General features: G+C 43.0%; 1 protein-coding gene and 1 long non-coding RNA gene across 5 annotated transcripts in view; one reads left to right on the forward strand and one right to left on the reverse strand.

Moving 5' to 3' along the window:
• The window catches only part of SDCBP2 (syndecan binding protein 2), a 51,290-nt gene that overhangs the window by 19,454 nt on the left and 4,308 nt on the right, over positions 1-27,528 (reverse strand). The window lies entirely within an intron of this gene.
• The window catches only part of LOC129474144 (uncharacterized), a 53,591-nt gene that overhangs the window by 3,983 nt on the left and 22,080 nt on the right, over positions 1-27,528 (forward strand). For 2 of the 4 annotated variants that reach the window (XR_010119523.1, XR_008654459.2), the window contains exon 2: positions 20,725-20,867. The exons of the other annotated variants lie outside the window; for them this stretch is intronic. This is a non-coding gene — a long non-coding RNA (uncharacterized lncRNA). The remainder of the gene's footprint in view (positions 1-20,724; positions 20,868-27,528) is intronic. 4 annotated transcript variants of the gene reach the window in all.

Here is a 27,528-nt window from a genome sequence, read left to right on the forward strand (position 1 = left end):
CCTCACAGCTGCTGTTCAGAAGGTTATGAACCAAGACTTCTTGGCCTTTTCTTAAATAGCTCTAAATTTGGGTTGGACACCTAGTCCTGCTGATCGAGGCAGTTGACTAGAGGGTGGTTTGTGATAGGTATCTAGGGGTCTAGGCCAGGATATTAAAAAGTGGTCATATTCTGTGACCCAGCATTTCTTCTAGGAATTTGTTATAGTGGAGTCACAGGGCCCATCTGCTTCTAGTAAGGAAAATGTAGAAATCCCAAATGCCCATCTCTGTGGTCTGCTTAAATAAATCACTGTCTGTGGAAGATCACAGAGCTATTAAAGTCATTTAAGGAAGAAGGTATGAGGAAACATTTCTGAGATTCTAGTGAGATGTTGAAAAATCAATGTTGTGAATCTCCTCTTGCATTTTGTTTTCATTTTTTGTAAAGTGGGTGTGCGTTGAAAGCAGTCTAGGAGGACATAGGCTAAAATGCTGAGTATCTCTGGATGGCGGCATTGAGGGTGAGGTTTTCAGTTTGTACTTTTGTGTGTTCCAAGGTGGTTTTTTTTTTTTTTTTAAGTTAGCTTTTGCTCTGAATGCTCATGACTTTTGTAAGGGGGAAGCAATTAAGTTTAATTATTTTAACAGGAATTTAGATTGGTTGTCTCCTGGGAGCAGAACTAAGGAGCTGTGTGCTGAGGTGGAGATTTTTTTTTTTTATGGCACATTTTTGGTGTCTTAAATTTTGAAAAGTTTAAATGTACTACTTATTCCAAAAATAATTACATAAATTTGAACACAAAAGGAGGAAGAATTTAGTTTAGATCCTGGTGGGTTTCATTGGGTGAGGGTGCCTGTCCCACTGGGTGCCTGGGGAGGGACGAGGGACTCGTGTGCTGGGCAGTCCCATGAGGATTGACGCTGTAGACACTCAGGGTGTGTCAGTATCTGGGCTGCTCCCCGGGCCAGGCAGGCCCTCGTCACAGTCCCCATGACCCACCTGGCAGAGTTGCACTAGCCTTGGGTGTCAGATCTTGTGCCTGCCTATGAAGAGCTTACAGCCCAGAGTCCCACACAGGAAACACACAATAGGAATAATAACAAGAAAGACATTTGCCACTAATTCAGCACTTACTCCCAGAGAACACAGAGATTCTACCCCCGGCACTTTAAAGGCATTATCTCAATGGCTTCTCATGCTGTCCCTGCAGAGTAGGTTTGACTCACCATTCCTCCAGGTGGGGAAACTGAGACACAGAGGCAAAGTTTCTCTCAAGTTAGCTGGAAAGTGAGCCAAGGCCATGTCTTCTTCTATGGGACACAGATGCCCCTGAGGTGTGGGGCATACCTCAGGGTAAGCTGTGTGGGCCTGAAGCTGAGGTAACATGGGTGATGGACCCACCTTAGGTCAGGTGTCCAAGGCCAAAGCAAAGTGGAAAATAGAGATCCTAATTGAACCAAGCGACTCCTCCCCCACCTCACTTCATTCAGTCATGACCTGAAAGGGCCTTTAGAGAAGAGGGAGGAGGAAGCAGGCCCTTCCAGGTGAGGGGCTTGCCTGTGGTCCCAGCATGTCAGCATGGAGCCCAGGTCCCCTAACTCCCACCTATATAATACATACAGGGACTCTCTTTCTATTCCCTCGTTGGATAGTTGCCACCCATCACTGACTTCCAGCCGCCTAGAAGTACCTTTCATTGGGCATGCCCTTGCTCGAACTCTTCAGTGGCTCCCTCCTGCTTCAGGGTCTGGACTAAACTCCCAGGGCTGACATGGAGACCTCCACAGCCCACTCCCTTTATCACCTTCTCAGCACTCCCCCCAGCACCTCTGCCTCAGCTGGACTGGGAGCCCTGCCATTCCTGCCCCACCGCACACCCACTTCCTACCTGCCCTGACTCCATACCTTTGCCTGTCCTGCTGCTGCCCCTGGAACACCTTCTGCCCCCACCCACCTAGCCAAATCCACCACTGAGCTCCTCCAGGAAGCCTCCGGGATCACCCACATCCATGTGGCCTCTCCCACCTTTGACTCTGAATCAGACTCTCCTGTTCCATTCTTTAATAATGATCATCTTGTATTCGTGTATACCTTAAGGCTACTAGTTAGACCCTAAGTTCCTTGAGGGCAGGGCCAAGTTATTAGCTCTACAGTGGTTACTCTTCTTCTGAGACAGCATTTCGCTCTGTCACCCAGGCCGTAGTGCTGTGGTACAATCATGGTTCACTGCAGCCTCAACCTCCCAGGCTCAAGGGATCCTTCCACCTCAGCCTCCCTAGTAGCTGGGACCACAGGTGCACACTGCCACACCTGGATAATTTTTTTATTTTCTGTAGAGACAGGATTTTGCTATGTTGCCCAGACTGGTCTCAAAGTCCTGGGCTCAAGCAATCTGCTTGCCTGAGCCTCCCAAAGTGCTGGGATTACAGGTGGGAGCCACCATGCCCAGCCAGTTACTCTTTTCAAAATAAGGAGTGGAACTGTGCTCTGACCAGACTATATTTCTGCTTTATTATATATTTGTATGAACAAGTCTAAAACTTTGGGTGGCCAGTAAACAGCACACACTCAGAAACTCCCTGATAGCACCCATGGCAGCCTGAGTAATCAACCACTAATGTCCTTCCTGCTGGGCCCAGAGGCCTCTCCGGATCCTCTCGTCATAATGCTGCAGGCAGCTACTGTCACCTAGAGTTGGCTCATGAGGTGAAGTCTCCATGCCATCTGGAATGGGTGCTCCATGATGGCAGGGGCTTGTCTTATCCCTGAGGCCTGGTACTATGCCTGGCACACAGCAGGCTCACAGCAAATTTTTTTTTTTTTGAGATAGGGTCTTGCTCTGTCTGCCAGGCTCAAGTGATCCTCCTGTCTCAGCCTCCCAAGATACTCCTGCCTCAGCCTCCCACAATCCTCCTGCCTCAGCCTCCTGAGTAGCTGGGACCACAGGCATATGCCACCACAGCTGGTTAATAATTTTGTATTTTCTGTAGAGATGGGGTTTTGCCATGTTGCCTAGGCTGGTTTTGAACTCCTGGGCTCAAGGGATGTATCCACCTTGGCCTCCCAAAGTACTGAGATTACAGGCATGAGCCACCACACCTGGCCTCAGTAAATATTGACTGAGTGAATAAATGCCTCTCCTAGAAAAGTCAGTCACAGTTAGAAACTTAAATGGCCGACCCTTATTTAAAAGATGAGTTGGGCTGGGGCATCAGATCTGAGTCCCAGCTCTGTGATGTTGCACATGTTACTAAACCTCTCTGAGCTGTAGTTTCCACACCTACCTTCTTTATAGACTTATCCTGAAGACTAAATGAAGTAATCATGTGAAGTACTAGGACACAGCTGGCACTTAGTAAATGTTAGTTTCCTACTTTCTTATGGCTGCATGTTACAGAAACAGTCATCTGATTGGAGTGAAAATAGAGATGGTCTTCCCAGAAGAAGAGAGAATGTTGGCTGGGCAGAGAAGGAACTGCTCTACACTCCAGCCCTCTGTGTGGAATCTGGGTGGTGCAGCAAGACCCTGGCTTATGTCATCACAGCTTTGTTCCTACTGCTGAATGATAATAACAGGAAGCGTCGCATTTGTTGAGCTCCTGCACACTGGATGCTCTGCTGGGCACTGGGCATACACTGATCTCATCTGTTCACCATAATTCCCAGCTTCAGAGTGAAGCACTTTGCCCAAGGCAACACACCCCAAGAGTGGTAAGGCCAGGCCTTGGCTCTGAACCTCTAGGAGCCTCCTACCCTGGTGCAGCTGAGTCACAGATTTCTCTTTAAGAAACCCACAAAGATGTCCTTAGGTGGCAAATTTTGATCACATGGCCACATAAAGCTGCGTGGGAGGCTGGGAAATGGAGGCAGTCTATTGTTAGCAGGTTCTGTGCCAGCCTCTACTATAGCATGCTGTCAAGCCCCTGCCCTCTCTGGGCCTCATTCTCCATATTTGGTCGGGAAAGAGTTTGGATGGATTTTCTCTGAGGTTTCCCCTAGCTGTACTAAGGCCCCACAAAGGGCCAACTCTATTGCCACTTCCAGTCCCTGCTGAGGCATGAACACCAAAGATGTCCACTGTGAGAATTTGGTCTCCAGAGACAATGTCCTTCATGCTATTTCTGAGCTCCATCTTGGTTTTGCTTTTTGGAGATGTGTGCGAGTTAAGGTAGGCCAGGTTATGCTGCAGCAACAAACAACCCTGAAATCTTAGTGGCTCCTAATAGGAAGTGTCTTTCTCATGCACACTACTACCCGTCGAGGGCTGGCAGGGGCCCCATGTCTCCTTACTCCAGGACCGGGGGGTGATGGGGCAGCTGCCATCTCAAAGGCTGTCAGAAGCAGACAGACGGGGAAAAGCAGACGGCAGAGGGAAAGAGATCTCTATCTGGCAATTAAGTGCTCCAGCCCAAATGACAAATGTCACTTCTCACATCTTATTGGCCAGGTTACCCTACCTCCCAATCACAAGGGAGCAGGGAACTGCCATCCCACAACATGCCTGGAAGGCAGAGAGTAGGAAATATAGGAGGATGACATTAATAACAACCTCAGGCCTCTGTTCCAGAGTGTCTGCCAACCGGCTCTGATCACCTGTGTCGGGGTAGGGGTAGCAGATGTGGCCTGGGAGGCTGCACCAAGCCTTGCTGGGACCTTCATGGGGAGTGAGGGGCTGAAGAGATGGAAAGACATCTGACATTCTGGAGTCTGGGGCTGAGGCTGGACAGCACAACCTTCCACTGTAGGTAGAATTCCTATGTTGAAACGGAATCTCTAATGTGATAGTACTAAGAGGTGGGGACTTTTGGAAGGTGATTACGTCATTAGGGCAGAGATTAGGGCTCTTATACAAGAGGTCTGAGGGAACTTGTTTGCCCCTTTACGTGACGATGCAGTGAGAAAATGTAATCTTTGAAGCAGAGAGCACCTTGATCTTGGACTTCCCAGCCTCCAGAATTGTAAGCAGTAAATTCCTGTTAATAAATTACCCAGTTTAAGGTATGCTGTTACAGCACCCTGAATGGACTAAGACACAGTCCCAGCCAGGAGCGTTAGTTTCCACTTCTGTAAAATTGGGGCAGTATTTCCTAACCTGCAGAATTTTGGTGAAGATGAAATAGATGAGTAATGGTGGGGAAACGCCTCTCTACTCCCAGCAGCCTTCTACGGAAGGCAGACTTTTCAGCAGAAGACTGCCCAGCTGAGCCCTATGCCGGATTTGGGTGGTCAAATTTGAGAGCAGGAGCTTGGCAAAGAGGGGCTTTGGGGAGGCAGTCAGTTTGGAGGGGGCATATTGTAAGACTGTGTGCTTACAAAAGCACAATATATTCCTAAGATTTCTTTGGGGTGACTTTATTTGGGACAGTTTTGGGGGAGTTGATGGAGATGGGGGCACTCTGGCCCCTGATGCCTTCCCCCATTCAAACAGACTTGGGGGTTCCTGTGGCAATGCACAAGATGGGGGTGCAAAAAGGGGGCAAGAGAAGGAAGGCAGCATGATGGACGGAGGCTGGACCAGTATAGTGACCCCCAGGGAAAGTCCCCTGGGAGGGTGAAGGCAAGTAGGAGGGTACTCTGAGAATAGGGTTAGGTTCTGAAGCTGTTGCCTTCCTATGATGCAAGCCCCAGCTCCTCCTCCATCCTCAAATCTTCAGTAAACGCCCTCTGTTGACGGGACGTTGGCTACTGCATAGTGGGCGCTCAGCGTGCTACTTTGTGTCATCTCGTGTCATGACGTGTCATGTCAAAGCCAGCCTGTGGACACACAGGTCCTCTCAGCTTCCCTCAGGTCGGGGTGGGGAGAAAGCAGGTCAAAAGCCCAGCCTTGGTGGGAATGTAAACCAGTACAACCACTATGGAAAACTGTATGGAGATTCCTTAAAGAACTAAAAGTAGAACTACCATTTGATCCAGCAATCCTATTACTGGGTATCTACCCAAAGGAAAAGAAGTCATTGTATGAAAAAGATACATGCACACACATGTTTATAGCAGCACAGTTGACAATTGCAAAAATATGGAAACAACGTAAATGCCCATGAACCAATGGGTGGATAAAGAAAATGTGATACATATACATAATAGAATACTACTCGGCCATAGAACGGGACAAAATAATGGCCTTTGCAGCAACTTGGATGGGGCTGGAGGCCATTATTCTGAGTGAGGTAACTCAGGAATGGAAAACCAAATATCATATATTCTCTTGGGTTTTTTTTTATTTTTTTGTTTTTGTTTTTTGAGATGGAGTCTCGCTCTGTCACCCAGGCTGGAGTGCAGTGGCATGCGAACTTGGCTCACTGCAACCTCTGCCTACCAGGTTCAAGCAATTCTCCTGCCTTAGCCTCCCAGGTAGCTGGGACTACAGGTGCACACACCACCATCCCCAGCTAATTTTTGTATTTTTAGTAGAGATGGGGTTTCACCATGCTGGCCAGGCTGGTCTTGAACTCCTGACTTGGTGATGTTCTCTCTTTTAAAGTGGGAGCTAAGCTATGAGGATGCAAAGGTGTAAGAATAATATAATGGACTTTGGGGACTCACAGGGGAGGGTGGGAGAGGTTTAGGGATTAGAGGCTACATATTGGGTACAGTGTACACTGCTCAGTTGACAGGTGTACCAAAATCTCAGAACTCATCACTAAAGAACTTATCCATGTAACCAAAACCACCTGTACCCCAAAACCTATTGAAATAAAAAAGCCTAGCCTTGGTCCTGCCCAGCGCAGAGAGACATGAAGCTATGACTTGGATTTACTCTTCCAAAAGCCTCAAATAGCCAGCCCTGATCTGCTGACACAGTTCCCCTTCTGAGCAGAGAAATGGAGGAGAAGCAGCAGAAAGACGAGAAAGAATCTCCCCTGAGATCAGGGGCTAGCTCATTAATCATGCCATTTTGGAGATTAGATAAACCGAGCCCCGGAGGGGTAAAATGACTCAGTAATGCAGCCAGCCCATGGCACAGGCAGGGTGAGGAGCCACATCTGCCTTCCTGTAGCCACCAGAGAAGGGAATCAGGGGCACAGAACAGTCACGTAGCAATTCAGTAGCAGAGCCAGGATCCAGTGACCCCAAACCCAGGTGTCTCCCGACTGCTAGCCTGGGAATGTTGCCCACCTCTTTCACCCACTTTTGGCCTTGCCTCTTCACCGCACCTGAGGATCCAGTGACCCCAAGCCCTGGTCTCCTGGCTGCCAGCCTGGGCACATTGCCCAGCTCTTTCACCCACTTTTGTCATTGGCTCCTCACCACACCTCTGCCAGTGGCTGTCTGGGTTACTCTGAGTCGTTTGACTCCTCCAGGGCTCAGTTTGTCTAATCTCCAAAATGGCATGTTCACCTAGATTGAATAGCTAGCTTCTAATCTCAGGGAAGTGTCTATCTTGTCTTTCTGGGGGGATTCTGGGTGTCAGATAGGGAGAGGCAGCATGATCTGAGAAATCTAAGCCCCAGACACTAGAGGCAGAACTGGTCCCCCCTGCATCCTGTCTGGAAGCAGCATTTGAAAGCTGATACTGAGCGAGACAACATGAGGACAGCCATTGTCACTGTTGCACGCATGATCTTACTTAACCCTCAGGTGGCCCTGTCAAGTGGGTTCCTTCGTTGTCTAGTTTTTCCATTGAGAAAACACAAGTAGGATTCAGTCTGAAGACTGGTAGTTCAGTGCTCCCAACAAGGGGCAGGAGGGGCCTGGCTGAGCACCCTGAAGGTGGAGTGGGGGCGGGTACCAGAACACGGATGCTTTCCTGTCTGGCTGGAGCTGCTCCTGCCGTATTCCGGAGCAGGGCAGAACAGGAAGGCAGGAACAATGGGCAGCCGGCAGTGGTAGGGTGCTGGGGTTCCTGAGCCAGGGGTGGGGAGGCTCAGGCCTGGTCACCACCACGGCTGGGGGTGCAAGTTTCCTGTGCAAGAGACTAACAAGATTAGCCAGTAACATTTTTGAGCACTTACTGTATGTCCGGACCTGTGTTAGACACTTTAGATGAATTAGCCTCACTTTACAGATAAACAAATTGGGGCACAGAGAGTTTAAATGAAATGCTCAAGGTAAGTAAGAGGTGAAGGATTTGAACCCAGGCAGACTGGCTCCAGATCCTATGCTCTTAACTACTATAACTTTATACATGTATACATACATATATGATTATATACATGTTATACATACTTTCTCATAATTTTCCCCTTTCACTTAATTTATCATTGCCAGTTTTCTATGTCATCAATATCATCCTTTTTTAAAGTGCTAACATGCCAGGAAGACCTTGTCCGTGTGTCCTGGCCACATCCTAGTCTGTTTTTCCCATTACCTGAGGGGTCTGGATTTCCACTATTGGTGCTGTCATTGAGTTAAGGTGTGGTTCCTCTCATTTAAACTGGTGATAACAATGGTGGCACCAAGGGGTGGGTTGGGGGTGCTTAAGCCCCTTTTAATCTCTATTGTAATAACTCCGTTATCCAAATAAACACCATCTACATAAAATAATGTGCTTTTATGCAAACAGTACTTCAAGACAGGCCTCCCTCCCCAGCTCAATCAGATTGCTGGCATCCAAGCATTCCCACGGAGAAGTCCCCCAGGCAGCCTGGCTGGTGGGTTAACGCCAGAGTGGTGCTGGCTCTGAACACAGCTGTGGGAGCACTGCTGGTATCTTAGGATCCGGTGGGGTGGAGATTAGGAGCCCAGGAAGACCCAGCCTGACCTGGTCGTGGTGGCTTCAGAAAGAGCTGGAGAGGGTAGAGGCTCTTGCCTAGGGCTCTTACTGCATTTTATGTAAGATGAAGGCCACAGATTGGTGCTGTCAAGACTGGGAAGGCCTGTGGGACTCAGGACTCCAGGGTAAGACTGACCTGCCCCTCCTTTCACCTGAGACAGACTGGGAGATCCCAGGGCATTGGGGGCAGGGGAGTGGAAGGGGCTTGTTGAAAATACTCCACCATGGCAGCTAGGAGAGCCTGCTGGAGCCGCTCCTCCAGGGGTGATGAAGCAGCTGGAGGACCCCTCCTGGAACCCCCTTTTTGCCCTTACAAGGCCAGCTGGGAGCACTGGATGGAGAACGAGACATCTGAGTTTTGTGTTCTAGTTTCATTGCTGCCTGTGGGTGGCTGTGTGGCCCTGGGCAAGTCCACTGTCCCTTGGTAGCCTCTGGCTTCCCTCCCCTACCATACCAGGGAACACCGTGGACTCTCCCCTTCTGCCAGATGGTCTAACAAAGATGCTTTCCCTCTTAGGTCACCCGGGCTGGCAGGTGGGTGATTCAGAAGTCACCTTTCTGAACCTCCAATTATTATTACATATTAGTATACATTTACATAATTACCTTCCAAGTATGGCTTTTGGGGGTCACCTGTTATCCACTTCCCCTTCTTATGGTAGCTGTCCTCTGTTTTCATCTGGGGAAGCCTCCTCTCCACCTCAGCCATGTGCAGTGGATGGAGTCGACTCTTCTTCTGGCTCCAAAAGGGAAAGAGAGGCTTGCGGATCTGTGCATTCCATTCCCCAGACCTCAGAGGAGTGGGGGTTGGGGTGGGGCATGTGACCCAATTCCAGCCCATGGCATCAGGCTTAGAACTGGTCCTGATTATGGAGAAGTCTGGAAGCTTCAAACCTGAGGGGATTTGAGGTTGGAGTTAACTGGCAGCCATCCTGCCCCCATGGAGAATGGAGCCATTGCAGAAAAGGCGGAGCTGGGGATGGAGAGAGAGACCAGGGCCTCGTGATGCAGCTTAACCCCTCAAGTCCAGCTGTGCGTGAAGCCAACTGCTCACCCTTAGGCTTTTCAGGTACAAGACAATCAAATGCCTTTTTCACTGAAGCCAGTTTGAAGTGGGTTTTCTGTTGCTTACAGCTAGAAAAAGCCTGACTTTTGTTGATGTTACTTAATTCTATGATGCCCTCAAAGGTACGATGATTTTTTAAAGGAAAATGTTAAATCTGCTTAATAACAGGTTATTTTTATTTTTTTGAGAAGGTCTGGCTCTGTCGCCCAAGCTGGAGTGCAGTGCCGCAATCTCGGCTTACTGCAACCTCCGCTTCCTGGGCTCAAGGCATCCCGCCTCATCCTCCCAGCCTCCCAAGTAGCTGGGACTACAGATACATGCCACCACACCCTGATAATTTTTGTATTTTTAGTAGAGATGATGTTTCTCCATGTTGCCCAGGCTGGTCTTGAACTCAAGCAATCCACCCACCTCGGCCTCCCAAAGTGCTGGGATGACAGGCCTGAGCCACTGCTCCTGGCCTAATAACAGTGTGGTTTTTTTAAATTATTTAAAAAGATGCAAATCAGGCTTCCCTGGTAAAAAAACTGACACTAGTGTATTTTTACTTATAAAATTGCATACCACCATCTCCTTTGGTGATATGATCAAAGTTCTTCACATCTAGAGTCTAGACTGTGAGAAACAAACTCACCCGTCGAAACCCAAACAATGGACTCAGAGACACGGAGAACGGCGGAAGTGAGACTTTTAATACAGTCTTGCAAGATCGGGTGTCTGGTGGGCAGGCATGCCCCGCACGGTTACAACAAGCATTTTATCCTCTAGTGTGCAGGTCCCTCTCCTGGTTCCTCATAGGCTGAGTATTATGGAGTCACAATCGTCCTAGACGTCACCTGTTGGTTGTTGAGTAGGGTTGTTTTTGTTTGTTTGTTTTCTGAGATGGAGTCTCATTCTGTTGCCCAGCCTGGAGTGCAATGGCATGATCTTGGCTCACTGCAACCTCCACCCGCCAGGTTCAAGGGATTCTCCTGCCTCAGCCTCCCGAGTAGCTGGGATTACAGGCGCCCACCACCACGCCCAGCTAATTTTTGTATTTTTAGTAGAGACAGGGTTTCACCATGTTGGCCAGGCTGGTCTCAAACTCCTGACAAGTGATCCACCTGCTGCGGCCTCCCAAAGTGCTGGGATTACAGGCATGAGCCACCGCGCCTGGCCAGGTAGGGGTTTTGGGTGTTTTCTTTAGGGTTGTCTCGCTGCATTTTGTTGCAGCCCATAATGCATTGCAATTATAGTCTGCTCTAGGGCTTTTTAAGTATTTAACCTGTGACCTAGGTAGTCAGGCAAGCTGATAAAAGAATAGATAAAGTGAGCTATTTTGCAGGCTAGTAAATTTTCATTCTAGACTCAACTCTTACGTTCGGATGAGAGCAACTAAGGGCGCCCAAACAAGCAGGCTCCAGCTAGTAAAGAAAGGGCCCAGTATATTCTGTCCTTCTGTAGTTTGCAGACCCAAGCCTACTTGAGGCACTTTGTCTTGGAAATGGACCACCATTTACATATTTCCTACATAGACTGTGGAGGTATTTAGCAATTTTTACTTTCCTTTTTCTTTTCTCTCTCTTTTTTTTTTTGACAGAGTTTCATTCTGTTGCCCAAGCTGGATTGCAGTGGCATGATCATAGCTCACTGCAGCCTCTAACTCCTGGGCTCAAGTGATCTTCCCATCTCAGCCTCCTGAGTAGCTAGGACTGCAGGCATGCACCACCACACCCAGCTAATTATTGTTTGTAGAGACGGGGTTTTGCCATGTTGCCCAGGCTGGTCTCAAACTCCTGGACTCAAGTGATGATCCCACCTCAGCCTTCCAAGGTGCTGCGATTACAGGCCTGAGCCACCATGCCCAGCCTTCTCTTTTAATTGCATTGTCTGGCTAGCAATAAATCGGTCTTCTGTGTACTCAATATAATCTGTTATTTCCACGTGGCATCATTTTAAAAGTCATTTTAAGTGATAGTTAGGGAATCGGGTAAAATTCCACTGGACTTGATCACAGCCACCTAAATAAATGGATAGCAGATAGTGACAACACCTAACTGCCCCTCTGCCTGCTGGCTGGCAGATTTCTTGGACATCCATTCTCGGGCACACCCTCATTCAAGAAACTTTAAGATGGTGCTGATGGGGAGGTAGTGTGTGAGAATGAGTTATGATCATCGTTACCATTTCTTTGAAGCATTCCAAATTGCTAGCAAACTTGAAATAAACGCCCCTGGCTGAGTCTGGGTGTGTTGGGGGCCAAGTATGTAACTGGAAGTTCTCTGGATTAATGTCTATATATAATACAATGCTTATTACAGGTGGTTTTTAAATGTGCTAATACCATATTAAAACTTAACCATAACCACAATGATTGTTTAGAACTGAAGACTAACAGAAGGTTTTTTGGACTAATTTAATCACTGACTTTGAAATTGCCAGTGCAGTGATACTAAAAAGCAGACCTACTTTTGGTGGTTTTCTTTTTACCTTCAACCTTTCTGCAGACTACGTAGCCCTCATTGCCTGTACGAGGTGGGTCTCCCACGGCCCTATTGTGCTCAGTAAATGTTTTGATGATCATAAGGACAGGTCCTTAATGGGCATCCCCAGAAAGGAGTGAATGAGGGAGTGATCCCGGGACAGGGAGCCATTGCTTCTGAGTCTTAAGCCTGACTCAGTTATAATATGCTATGTGTCCTTGGGGAAGTCACCCCCTCTCTGTGCTTCAGATGGGATATCCTTTCCCTGCTCTGCTTAGCCTGGATGATGGAGATGTCAGGCCTTGGGCAGAAGTGAACGACAAATGCTTGCCTGCTCCAACCCTGGGCACCCATCTAGGAGTCAAACACATGCTGGTGCTGGGCCAGGTCAGCCTTATCTGCCCATCCCCTTCTACCCTTGCTCCCCAGCTATCCTTCTTGCTCCCCAGCTATCCTTCTTGCTCCCCAGCTATCCTTACACCTAGCTAGGCCTTTTAATGCTTAGTAGGGGCCTCTCACATGAAGGGGCTGATCTCTGATGCTCTCAAGGACCCCTGTTCCTGGAGTTGCCCCATGGCTGCCACTGGGCGCCTCTTCCCAGCCTGTGCAAAAACACCTTCCCAGTGCCTCGCTGCTGCACTGGTTTCACAGCCCCGCGCTGTGGCCCCAAAGGACATCTTCCAGTCCTGTCACTCAGCCATCCAGTGAGTTATACTACAGCTGAGCTTGGTTAAAAGGCAGCCTCATTCCTGCCTGGAACTTCTGCTCCTTTCCCACTTTTAATCTGATGGCTGAGTCTGACTCACTGCAGGGCTGTGAGGACAACAGATGGCCCAGAAGAGAACAAATGCGCACACACACACACACACACACGATATATATACCCCATGTTTCACATTACTTTAGCTAAGGGTAGTGAGATGGCCACAGAGCAAGAGCAGACGCAGCCAGTCATGGCCTGGCTTTTGACCTTCCCCAGTTCCCTGTTCTGTGGTTGCTACTTTCTCTGAGTAGGCAGGATCCTTCCAGAACAGGGTAAAAGGCTGAGTTCCTGCTATGCCACAAAGTCTTTTATACCCAGTTTCCATCACTTCCAGAAGAACGTACATAACAATGAAGGCCTGCCCTTGTAATGTTCACCAAGGTCGAATTTCCCTAGTTCCTAAAGCTTCAATATTACCATTCCAGTCTTCCCGTGACCTAGATAACTCTTCCAAGCTCATCTCGCCAGTGTCCTGAGTCCATTATTTCCATTGAGGGACCACCTCATATCCATCAAACATGATAGGAGAGGTCTGAATGCCATTGGTTGGCAGAGATTGTTTCTTCCCTAGTTCTCCCCTGTGAAGACTGAGAAGTGGTCAGTCTGCCAACATTGAGAGACAGCTCGGGAGGTTTTGTCTGCCTGGTGTATGCAGAGGAGTCTGTGATGGGTCACATCTAATGTCTTTCCAGAGCAGAGAGGAGCCCATGATGGGGATGTCCCTGTCCTGACAGGTGAGGGGCAGGACACCCAAACACATATGCAATGCATACACTGGAAGTTGAGGTCCATGACGACAGGGACTCTTTTGTTTACTATTGTGTTATAGGACCTCAATAAATATTTCTTCAATGAGTCACTGGAACCACACTTACACTATATTAAAAATATGCATAGAACGGCCGGGCACGGTGGCTCACGCCTGTAATCCCATGGTGGCACATGCCTGTAGTCCCAGCTACTCGGAAGGCTGAGGTGGGAGGATGGCTTGAGCCTGACAGGCAGAGGTTGCAGTGAGCTGAGACTGCGTCACTGCACTCCAGCCTGGGTGACAGAGCAAGGCCCTGACTCAAAAAAATAATAATAAATAAAAGATGATAACATTGTTTTGGTGATAATGCAGGAACATATGCACTCCTCACTGCTAAGTGGGCAACACTGCCACATACAGGGGCACGGGCTATGCACTGCACAACTGCATAATTGTAAGAGTGTTACCGGTGGAGGGTGTCCAGGTTCTTGGCGTCTTGAACAAATAATTGGACAAAACGCTCAAACAAAGCAAGGAAATAATGAAGTAACAAAAGCAGAAATTTATTGAAAATGAAAGTACACTCCACAGTTTGGGAATGGACCCAAGCATAGGGGCTCAAGGGCCCCATTACAGAATTTTTGGGAGTTTAAATACCCTCTAGAGGATTCCATTGGTTACTTGGTGTATGCCCTGTATAAATGAAGAGGATGAAGTTACAAAGTCATTTACTTGGTGTAGGCCTCATGGAGAGGATATTTCCTGTCATAGCTGAAGTGTGAATTGGCCTTATGTTCCCTGCCTCCAGACTCTATTTTCCTGCCTCAAGAGGAAGACCTGATGGAAGGGATTTTGATAAAATGTATCAAAAGCCTGAAAAATGTACATACTCTTTGAACCAAGAGTTCTACTACTTCTAGGATTTAGCTCTAAGGAATAACTGTGAGGTGAATGAAGATTTAGCCAAGGATCTTCATCACATCGTTTATAGTAGTGAAAAAAAGTCTAGGTGATTAAAAATAGTGACTGACTAAAGAATGTCACACACACACTCATATAGCAGATCGCTCTTCAGGAATTTAAATGACACTCCAAGAATAAATTTAATAACCCAGGCAAGTAGTGGCATGTGCAGTAGAAACCCACTTTTAAAAGGTGTGGGTATATATATGTATATGAATTTTTATGTGTGTGCACAGGAAAAAAACCTAGAATAAACCTAGAATAAATAAATCTGGGTGAAGAATTACAAATGCTAGTAATTTTATTGTTTTTGGTTTTTATCTATTAAATAGTTTTTCCAAAATGAATATGCATTAGCTACATGTTTTATAAAATTTAAAAAAACCTTATTTTAAAAATACTGGAAGAAAATACAATAATGAATTACTACAAGTTGTTTTGGAAGGGATAAGATTTTGAATTCTTCTATACCTCTCTTTTACTATAAAGCTCTAGTAATTTTATAATGGAAAAATAAACTTTTAGAAGAAGAGAAATAGGAGATTTGGGGATCAAGTGGATAGATTAGCACATGCTAAAATCTATCTTTTTACTTGAAAAACACAAAAATGATAGAAAATTTTTTAAATATATACATAAATATAAACATGTACACTCATTCTCAAAATCTTTCTCAACCAGAAACCAAAAATAAAGGTCCCACTGTTGGATTGAACCTCAAGACCTGTGGGAGCTGGGTCTAGAAACAGGCTTTGGGCCTGTGGTAGCCAGCCTTCAAGATGGTCCCAGATGACCCTTACCTTGTAGGTATTCATGCCCTTGTGTAGTCTCCTCCCACAGTGAATCAGGGCTGATCTGTTCCTAGTAGAGCATGATGCAAGTGACAATGTGTGACTTCCAAACTAGGTTATGAAAGGCACTGCAGCTTCCATGTTGGTCTTTTGGATCACTGGATCTGGGGGAAACCAACCACCATGTTGTGAGGACACTCAAGCAGTTCTGTGGAGGCTCACATGGAGAGGAAAGAACCGGGGGACAAGCTACCCTGCAAGTCAACCCTAACAACTTGGTTGATGACACAAAGACCACAAAGGAAAGAGCACATGAAGCAGGGCCCTTTGAACCTATGGAGCACAGTTTGGCACTATGTACCAATGACACTTTTGTTTTAATTAATAAACCAATATTGATACATTATTATTAACTATAGTCTATATTAAGGTTCTCTTTTTTTGTATTGTACACATCTGTGGGGTGTACACTGTCATACAGAATAGTTTTACTGCGCTGAAAAGCCTCTGTGCTCTACCTATTTAACCCTCTGCCCTCACACCAAACCCCTGGCAACCACTGACTGACCTTTTTACATTCCCTATGTTCTGCTTTTTGCAGAATGTCATAGCAGAAATCATACACTATGTAGACTTTTCAGACTGGCTTCTTTCATGTAACAATATGCATTTGTTTCTTCCATGTCTTTTCTTAGCTTGCTAGCTCATTTCTTTCTGTTGCTGAATAATATTCCATTGAATGGATGTGCCAGACTTTGTTTATTCATTCACCTATTAAAAGACATCTTGGTGGCTTCCAGTTTCTGGCAATTGTGAATAAAGCTACTATAAATATTCATGTGCCTGTTTTTGTGTGGACATAAGTTTACAACTCAATTGGGTAAATATCTAGGAGTGCAATTACTGGATCATATGGTGCAAATATGTTTAGTTTTATAAGGAACTGCTGAACTCTTCCAAAGTGGCTGTAGCGTTTTGCATTCTCACCAGCAATGAAAAGGCATTCTGTTGCCAACATTTGGTATTGTCAGTTTTGTGGATTTTAGTCACTCTAAAAGATATGTAGTGAAATCTCATTTTAATTTGCAATCTCCTAATGACATATGATGTGGATCTTCATTTCTATGCTTATTTGTCACCTGCATATTTTCTTTAGTGAGGTGTAATTTTCAGACCTTTTGCCCATGCAAAAAAATTAGGTTCTTTTCTTATTGTTGAGTTTTAAGTGTTTATAATTTTGAATACCAGTCCTTTATCAGTTAATGTGTTTTGCAAATAACTTCTAATCTTTGGCTTACCTTTTCATTCTCTTAACATTCTTTCACAGAGCAGAAGTTTTTAATAAAGTTCAGTTTAAGAATTTTTTATTCCATGGGTTGTGCTTTTGGTGTTGAATTTAAAAACTCATCGCCAAACCACAAACCACCTAGATTTGTTCCTATATTAGCTTCTGTAAGTTTTGTAGTTTTATGTTTCACATTTAAGTCTAAGATCCATTTTGATCTAACTTTTGTAAAAGGTGGAAGGACTGTCTGGATTTTCCCATTTGTTAAAAAGATTATCCTCTTCCTTCTTCCTGCACTGAATTGCCTTTGCTTCTTTGACAAATATAATTTGACTATATTTATGTGGGTGTATTTCTGGGCTCTCTATTCTGTGCTGTTGATCAGTTTGTCTGTTTTTTCACCAATACCACACAGTCTTGCCTAATGTAGATTTATACTAAGTCATAAAGTCAGGTAGTGTTAATCCTCTGACTTTGTTCCTTTTCAGGATTGTGTTGGTCATTCTAGGTCATTTGACTTCCCATATTAACTTTAGAATCTGTCAATATTCACAAAATAACTTATTCGAATTTTCTTGGAATTGTGTTGAATCTATAGATAGAGTTGGGGAGAATTCTCATCTTAAAATTATTGAGTTTTGCTATTCATGTACATGGACTATCTCTCCATTTATTTATATTTTCTTTTATTTTTGTCAGCAGAGTTTTCTATGTTTCCTTATATTGATCCTGTACATATTTTGTTGGATTTATGCCTAAGTATTTCATTATTTTTGGTGGTAATGTAAATGGCATTATGTTTCTAATTTCAATTCCAACTGTTCGTTGATGGCATAAAGGAAAGCACTAAACTTTTAAATATTAACTTTATATTCTGTGAACTTTGTATAATCACTTATTAGTTCCAGGAGTCTTTTGTTGTTGAATCTTTGGGATTTTCTATGTAGACAATCATGCCATCCTGTGCACAGAAATAAAGACAGCTTTATTTCTTCTTTCCCAATTGGCATGCCTTTTATTCTCTTTTCTTGTCTTATTGCACTAGCAAGAAATTCTAGTGCAATATTAAATAGGAGTGGTGAAAGGGGACATCTTTGCCTTGTTCCCAATATTAGGGGAGAAAACATCCAGTTTCTCATCATTAAGTATGATGTTAGTTGTAGAATTATTGTAAGTCCTGTTTGTTAATTTGAGAATGTTTCCTATTATTCCTAGGTCGCTGTGAGTTTTTATTATGAAAGAGTGTTGGATTTTGGCAATGCCTTTTTTGCATCCATTGATATGATCACATGATTTTCTTCTTAAACTTACTGATTTGATGAATTACATTAATTGATTTTTGAATGTTGAACCAGTTGTTCATGCCTGGAATAAATCCTGCTTGGTCAAATCATGGTGTATAATGATTTTTATACATTGTTGGATTTGATTTGCTAATTTTTTAAAAAAATTTGGGATACATAGTAGGTATATATATTTATGGGGTACATGTGATATTTTGATTCAGGCATTCAATGTGTAATAATCACATCAGTGTAAGTGGGGTATCCATCACCTCAAGCATTTATCCTTTCTTTATGTTACAAACAATCCAATTATACTCTTTTAGTTATTTTAAAATGTGCAATAAATTTTGTTGACTGAAGTCACCCTGTTGTGCTATCAAATACTAGATCTTAATCATTCTATCTTAACTATATTTTTGTACCCATGTACCATCCCCACTTCCCTCCCTACTTCCCCAACTACCCTTCCCGGCCTCTGGTAACCACCATTCTACTCTTTATCTCCATGAGTTAAATTTTAAAAAACTTTTAGCTCCCCCAAATAAGTGAGAACATGCGAAGTTTGTCTTTCTGTGCCTGGCTTATTTCACTTAACATAATGACTTTCAGTTTCATCCATGTTGTTGCAAATGACAGGATCTTATTCTTTTTTATGGCTGAATAGTACCCCCTTGTGTATACATACCACATTTTCTTTATTCGTTCATCTATTGATGGACACTTCCATTGCTTCTAAACGTTGGCTATTGTGAATAGTGTGGCAATAAACATGGGAGTGCAAATATCTCTTTGATATACTGATTTCCCTTCTTCTGGGTATATACCTAGAAGTGGGATTGATGGATCATATGGTATCTCTATTTTTAGTTTTTTGATGAACTTCCAAACTGTTCTCCATAGTGTTTGTACCAATTTACATTCCCACCAACAGTGTATGAGGGTTGTCTTTTCTTTACATCCTCATCAGCATTTGTTATTGCCTGTCTTTTGGATAAAAGCCATTTTAACTGGGGTGAGATGATATCTCACTGTAGTTTTGATTTGCATTTCTCTGATGATAATGATGTTAAGCACCTTTTCCTACACCTGTTTGCCATCTGTATGTCTTCTTTTGAGAAATGTCTATTCAGATGTTTTACCCATTTTAAACTCAGATTATTAGATTTTTTTTCCTATTGAGTTGTTTGAGCTCCTTATATATTCTGGTTATTAATTTCCTATCAGATGGATAGTTTGCAAATATTTTCTCCCATTCTGTGGGTTGTCTCTTCACTTTGTTGATTGTTTCCTTTGCTGTGAAGAAGCTTTTTAACTTCATGTGATCCCATTTGTCCATTTTTGCTTTGGCTGCCTGTGCTTGTAAGTTATTACTTTGCCCAGTCCAATATCAGAGAGAGTTTCTCCAATGTTTTCTTTTAGTAGTCTCATCGTTTGTGGTCTTAGATTTCAATCTTTAATCCATTTTAATTTGATTTTTGTATATATTGCAGGAGATAGTCTAGTTTCATTCTTCTGCATATGGATATCCAGTTTCCCCAGCACCATTTATTGAAGAGACTGTCCTTTTCCCAATTTATATTCTTGGCATCTTCGTTTAAATAGATCGGATGGATTTGTTTCTGGGTTCTCTGTTCTGTTCCATTAGTCCGTCTGTTTTTATGCCATTAACATACTGTTTTGGTTATTATAGCTCTGTAGTATAATTTGAAGCCAGGTAATGTGATTCCTCAAGTTTTGTTCCTTTTGCTCACAATAGCTTTGGGTATTCTGGGTCTTTTGTGGTTCTATATAAATTATAGAATTTTTTCTATTTCTATTAAGAATGTCACTGGTATTTTGATAGGAATTGCATTGACTCTGTAGATTGCTTTGGATAATATGGACATTTTAACAGTATTGATTCTTCCAACCCATGAACATGGAATATCTCTCTTTTTTGTGTCTTCCTCAATTTATTTTACCAATGTTTTATATTTTTCATTGTAGAGACCTTTCACTATTTTGGTTAAGTTTATTGTTAGATATTTTATTTGTGGCTATTCTCAATGGAATTACTTTCTTGATTTCTTTTTTAGATTGTTCATCCTCGGCATATAGAAATGCTACAGATTTTTGTATGCTGATTTTGTATTCTGCAACTTTACTGAATTTATCCGTTCTAACAGTTTTTTGGTGGAGCCTTTAGGTTTTTCCAAATAGAAGATCAGATTGTCTAAAAACAAGGGTAATTTGATTTCTTCTTTCCCAGTTTGGATGCCCTTTATTTCTTTCTCTTGTCTGATTGCTCTAGCTAGGACTTCCAGTACTATGTTGAATAATAGTGTACTAGGCATCCTTGGCTTATTCCAGATCTTAAAGGAAAGGATTTTAGTTTTTCTCCATTCAGTATGATACTAGTGATGGGTCTGTTGTCATATATGGGTTTTATTATATTGCAGTACATTCCTTCTCTACCCAGTTTTTTGAGGGTTTTTATCATGAAGGGATGTTGAATTTTATCAAATGCTTTTTCAGCATCAATTAAAAGATCATGTAGTTTTTGTCCTTTATTCTTGTTGATAAGATGTATCACTGATTGAATTACATATGTTGAACCATCCTTTTATTCCTGGGATGAATCTCACTTGGTCATAATTAATTATTATTATTATTTTTTGAGACAGAGTTTCGCTCTTGTCGCCCAGGCTGGAGTGCAATGGCGCAATCTGCAATAGCTCACTGTGCCTTCCGCCTCCCAGGTTCAAGCAATTCTCCTGCCTCAGCCTCCCAAGCAGGTGGGATTGCAGGCCCCTGCCACCATGCCCAGGTAATTTTTGTATTTTTAGTAGAGATGAGGTTTCACCATATTACAGGTGTGAGTCACCATGCCCGGCCATGAATGATTTTTTAAATGTGTCTTTGAACACATTTGTCTTTCAATTGAACAAATGTGTCTTTAAACACAACAAAATATCAATGTTTTTGTTGAGGATTTTTGCATCAATGATCATCAGGGATCCTGGCCTGTAGTTTTCTTTTTTTGAGGTGTCTTTCTCTGGTTTTGGTATCAGAGTAATACTGGCCTTGTAGCATGAGTTTGGAAGTATTCCCTTCTCCTCTATTTTTCAGAATAGTTTGAGTAGGATTGGTATTAGTTCTTCTTTAAATGTTTGATAAAATTCAGCAGTGAAGCAGTTGGGTCCTGGGCTTTTCTTTGCTGTGAGACTTTTTATTATGGCTTTGATCTCGTTACTTGTTATTAGTCTGTTCAGGTTTTGGATTTCTTCATGGTTCAATATGGGTAGGTTGATTTATCTATTTCTTCTAGATTTTCCAATTTATTGGCATACAGTTGCTCATAGTAGTGTCTAATAATAGTAGTGTCTGAATTTCTGCAGTATCAGTTTTAATGTCTCCTTTTCATCTCTGATTTTATTAGAGTCTCTTTTTTTTCTTAGTTGGGCTAAATTTATCAACATTGTTTGTCTTTTCAAAAAAACAAATTTTTGTTTCATTGATCTGTATTTTTTAATTTCAATTTTATTTACTTCTACTCCGATCTTTATTTCTTCTACTGATTTTGGGTTTGGTTTGCTTTTGCTTTTCTAGTTTTTTAAGATGCATCATTAGATTATTTGAAGTTTTTCTACTTTTTTGATGTAGGTGCTTATTGCTGTAAATTTTCCTCTTAGTGCTGATTTTGTTGTATCTCACAGGGTTTGGTATGTTGTGTTTCCATATTCATTTATTTCAACAAATGTTTTTCTTTTTTCTTATTTTTTTCTACTTGTAAATTTTTTATACAATAACAAAATGTTTTTCACTTTCCTTCTTAAATTTCTTTATTGACCCACTAGTCATTTAGGAGCATATTGTTTAATTTCCATGTGCTTGTACAGTTTCCAAAATTCCTCTTGTTATTGGATTTCTAGTTTTATTCCATTGTGGTCAGAGAAGATACTTGATAGTATTTCAGTTTTTTGGAATTTTTAAAGACTTGTTCTGGGGCCTAACATATGGTCTATCCTTGAAAATGATCTATGTGCAGAGAAGAATGTGTATTTTGCAGTCATTGGATAAACTGTTCTATAAATATCTATTAGGTCCATTTGGTCTATAGATGGAATCTATAGTTCAGATTAAGTCCAATGTTTCTTTGTTGATTTTCTGTCTGGATGATCTGTTCAATGCTGCATGTGGGATGCTGATGTCTCCAGTTATTGTACTGGAGTCTGTCTCTCTAGCTCTAATAATATATGCTTTATATATTTGGGTGCTCCAGTGTTGAGTGCATATAGGTTTACAATCGTTACATTCTCTTGATGAATTGACCCCTTTATTATGTAATGATCTTCTTTGTCTCTTTTTATAGTTTTTGTCTTGAAATATACTGCTCTTTTTTGGTTTCCATTTGCAAGCAATGTCTTTTTCCATCCCCTTCTTTTCAGTTTACGTGTGTCTTTAAAGTGTGTTTCTTGTAGGCAAGACATTATTGGGTCTTATTTTTTTAAAATCCATTCAGCCACCCTTCCTTCCTTCCCTTCCTTCCTCCCTCCCTCCCTCCCCGCCTGCCTGCCTGCCTGCCTGCCTGCCTGCCTGCCTTCCTTCCTTCTTTCTTTCCTTTCTTTTTCTTTCTTTCGATGGAGCCTTTCTCTGTCACCCAGGCTGGAGTGCAGTAGCACAATCTTGGCTCACTGCAACCTCCAGCCCGCGGGTTCAAGCAATCTTCTTGCCTCAGCCTCCCAAGTAGCTGGGACTACAGACACGCCATGATACCTGGCTAGTTTTTTGTGTTTTTAGTAGAGAGACGGGGTTTCTCCATGTTGGCAAGGCTGGTCTCAAACTCCTGACCTCAGGTGATCCACCTACCTTGGCTTCCAAAAGTGCTGGGATTACAAGTGTAAGCCACTGTGCCTGGCCCACTTTATGTCTTAACTGGAGAGTTTAGTCCATTTATCTTCAATGTTATTATTGATAAGGACTTAACTCTTGCCATTTTGTTATTTGTTTTCTGGTTGTTTTGTAGTCTTCTTTTCCTTCTTTCCTTCCTTTCCATCTTCCTTTTAATGAAGGTGATTTTCTCAGGTGGTATGTTTTAATTTCTTGCTATTACTTCTGTGTATCCATTGTATGTTTTTTGATTTGAGGCCACCATAAGGCTTGCAAATAATATCTTGTAACCCATTATTTTAAACTGATGACAACACTGATTGCATAAACAAACTAACAAGCAAAGAGATTAATAAAAACTCTACACTTCAACTTCATCCTCTTTCTTTTGACTTTTTGTTGTTTCTATTTATATATTATACTGTGTATGTCCTGAAAAGTTGTAGTTATTATTTTTGATAGGGTCATCATTTAGTCTTTCTACTCAAGAGATCAGTAGTTTACACACCATAATTACAGTGTTATATTCTGTGTCCTTCTGTGTACTTATGATTATCTGTGAATTTTATACTTTCAGATGTTTTTTTTTTTTTTTTTTTTTGAGACAGAGTCTCACTGTCACCCTCGCTGGAGTGCAATGGAGTGTGGCTCACTGCAGCCTCAACCTCCCAGGCTGAAGCAATCCTCTCATCCCAGACTTTCAAGTAGTTGGGACTTTGGGCACATACCACCATGCCCAGCTAATTTTTACTTTTTGTAGAGATGGGGTTTCATTATGTTACCCAGGCTGGTCTTGAACTCCTGGACACAAGCAATCCCCCAACCTTGGCTTCCCAAAGGGCTGGGATTAAAGGTGTGAGCGCCCAGATGATTTCTTATTGCTCAATAACATCCTTTTTGTTTTTTTAATTGAAGAAATTCCTTTAGCATTTCTTGTAGGACAGATCTGATGTTGATGAAATCCCTCAGGTTTTGTTTGTCTGGGAAAGTCGTCATTTTTCCTTCATGTTTGAAGGATATTTTCACTGGATAAATTCCAGTATAAAAAGGTTTGTTTTCATTTAGCACTTTAAGTATGTCATGCTAGTTTCTCTCCTGGCCTGTAAGGTTTCCACTGAGAAGTCTGTTGCCAGATGTATTGGCTCCTTTGTATGTTATTTGTTTCTTTGGCTGCTTTTAGGATCCTTTTTTATCTTTGACTTTTGGGAGTCTGATTATTAAATGTCTTGAGGTAGTCTTATTAGGGTTAAATCTGCTTGGTGTTCTATATAACCTTCTTGTATTTGAATATTGATATCTTATATCTCTAGGTTTGAGAAGTTCTCTGTTACTATCCTTTTGAATAAACTTTCTACCCTAGTCTCTCTCACTACTGCCTCTTTATGGCCAGTAACTCTTAGATTTGCCCTTTGGAGGCTATTTTCTAGATCTTGTAAGCATGCTTCATTCTTTCTTATTCTTTTTTCTTTTGTCTCCTGACTGTGTATTTTAAAATACACTGTCTTCAAGCTCACTAATTCTTTCTTCTGCTTGACAAATTCTGCTGTTAGGAGACTCTGATGCATTCTTCAGTATGTCAGTTGCATTTTTCAGCTCCAGAGTTTCTGCTTGGTTCTGTTTAATTATTTCAACCTCTTTGTTAAATTCATCTGATAGGATTCTGAATTTCTTCTCTGTTATCAACATGATTTTGTTGAGCTTCAAAATGGCTATTTTGAATTATCTGTCCAAATATTCATAAATTTCTGTCTGAGATTGGCCCCAGGTGGGTCCATAGATGTCATCCAGAAGGCAGGGCCTGTAGTTGGGAACCTTAGGAGTCTACCTGATGCTCTATTCTACTGCGGCTGAGCTGGCATCCAAGCCACAAGACAAAGTCCTTTCCACTATTCCCTCCCCTTTCCTCAAGCAGAGGAGTCTCCCCATGGCCACCACTGTCCTAGGCCCATGGTGAGTACTGCCTGGCTATCGCCTATGTTCATTCAAGACCCAAGGGCTCTTCAGTCAGCTTATGATGAATGCTTGTAGTCCTGATTCTCTCCTTTCAGGGTAGTGGGCTTCTCTCTGACCCAGTACAGGTCCAGAAATGCCATCCAGGAGCCAAGATCTGGAATCAGGACCCCAGAGTCCCACTTGGTACTCTACCCATCTGTGGCCAAGCTGGTACCCAAGCTGCAAGACAAAGTCCCCTTTACTCTTCCCTCTCTTTTTCTTAGGCAGAAGGGGTCTCTCCCTGTGGCCACCATAGCTGGGAATGTACTGGGTCACACATGAAGCCAGTGTGGCTCTGAGTCTCACCCAAGGCCTGCAGCCAGTACTACTTGGCTAACACTGCTGATTATTCAGGGCCAAAGGGCCCTTTAGTCAGCAGGTGATGAATTCTGCCAGAACTGGGTCCTTCTGTTCTGGCAGTGGGTTCCTTTCTGGTCAGTTTAGAAATGTCATCCAGAAGCTAGAGCCTGGAACGAGTGCCTCAGACCTCTGCTTGGTGTCCTATTCTACTGTGGCTGAGCTGGTATCCAATTTGCCAAAAAAAAAAGCCCTCTTTACTCTTCTCCTCCTCTGCTCAAGCAGAGGGAAAGAGTCTTTCCTGGAGCTGTAAGCTGTGCTGCCTGGAGTTGGGGGAGAGATGACACAAGCACTCCCTTGATCACCCCAGCTGGTGTCTCACTAGGTCACATGCCTCCCAAGTACACTGGCTCCGAACACAGCATAGCACCAGGACTTGCCCAGGAATTGCAGTCCTTCTGGCCCAGACTGCCTTCCAAATTTATTTAGGACCTCAGAGCACTTTAGCCCACTTTGGCGGGGTTTGCCAGAACTCAGGGTCTGACTGCTGGGATGGATGATTTGCCCCTGGCTAGGGCATGGGCACTCGCGAAGTTGTGCCCCGTTGCTTTCCACTGTGAGAGGGCAGCACTGAGTTCCAATGCAATGTCCCACAATCACTGTGCTCTATCCCAGAAGTGCACATATTCTCTCTCCATACCACACTCAGTGCCTCTTTCTTTAATGTGATTTTAATATCAAGTACCGTAATCACTCGTCTGATTTTTGGCTCCTATGAAGGTGCTTTTTTGTGTGGATCATTGTGCAATTTGGTGTTCCTGCAGGGTAGACAATTGCTGGAGGCTTCATTTCAGCCATCTTGCTCCACCTCCTCCTGATTTGCTAATATTTTATTGAGGAGTTGTACATCTATGTTCATGAGAGATTGGTTTTTAATTTTCATTTATTATAATATCTTAATCTCGTTTCGGTATTAGGGTAGTGCTGGCCTTATAGGATGAGTTAAGAAGTATTCCCTCTGCTTCTGTTTTCTGGAAGAAATTGTAGAGAATTGATACTATTTATGGTGAAACCAGTGAAACCATCTGGGCCTTGTACTTTCTTTTTTTGGAAGGTTACTAATTATTAATTCAGTATAAAACCAGCCTTGCATTCTAAGAATGAGTGAGAGGCATACAGTTTAATTCCATCACAACTGATCAGAAAACATACTTCATATAACTTCAATTATTTTAAATTTGTTGAAGTTTGTTTTATGTCCCAGGATATGGTCTATCTTGGTAAATGTTCCATGTGCACTTGAAAAAAAATGTGTATTCTGCTGCTGTTGGATGGAATGTTCTATAAATGTCACTTAAATATTGTTGGTTCATGTTGTTAATTTCTTCTAATCTTTGATGATTTTTTTTTTTTGTCTAATGGTTCTATCAGTTAGTGATAGAAGGATGTTGAAGTCCACGCTGTAATTGTGGATTTATCTATTTCTTCTTTCAATTCTGTCAGTTTTCACATTATTTTATAACTTTGTTGTTTAGTGCATACTATTTTAGGGTTGTTACGTCCTCTTGGCTTGGGGTTTGCTCAGTTTCTTAAATCTGAAGATTTACGTCTTCCACCAAATTTGGGGAGTTTTCAGCTATTATTTCTTTAAGTATATTTTCAGCACTGCACTCTTTCTCTTGTCCTTATGGAACTTCAATAGATCTAAAGAGTATTTAGATCTTAGAGTATTTTCCCCTAGGTCCTTAAAGTCCTATTCATTTTTTAAAAATCTACTGTTTTTTTTTCCCTCTGTTCAGATTGTGTAACTTTTATTAGTCTTCAAGTTCAATGTTTCTTTCCTCTGTCATCTCCACTCTGCCATTGTGTCCATCCAGTGCGTTTGTTTCTGTTATTGTATAAATATATATTTTTTAAGTTCTAAAACTTCCATCTGGGGCTGGGTGTGGTGGCTCATGCCTGTAATCCCAGCACTTTGGGAGGCTGAGGCGAGCAGATCACTTAAGTCCATGAGTTTGAGACCAGCCTGGGCAACATGGCGAAACCCCATCGCTATAAAAAATACAAAAAATTAGCTGTGCATGAAGGCATGTGCCTGTAGTCCCAGCTATTCAGGATGCTGAGGTGGAAGGATCGCTTGAGCCCAAGAGGTGGAGCTTGCAGGTGAGCCGAGAGATCATGCCACAATGCTCCAGCCTAGGTGACACAGACAAACCCTGTCTCAAAAGAAATAAGTTAATAAATAAAAAATAAAATAGGCTGGGCACAGTGGCTCACACCTGTAATCCCAGCACTTTGGGAGGCTGAGG

Source organism: Symphalangus syndactylus, chromosome 24, assembly GCF_028878055.3.
Source record: "Symphalangus syndactylus isolate Jambi chromosome 24, NHGRI_mSymSyn1-v2.1_pri, whole genome shotgun sequence".
Taxonomy (NCBI): Eukaryota; Metazoa; Chordata; class Mammalia; order Primates; family Hylobatidae; genus Symphalangus; species Symphalangus syndactylus.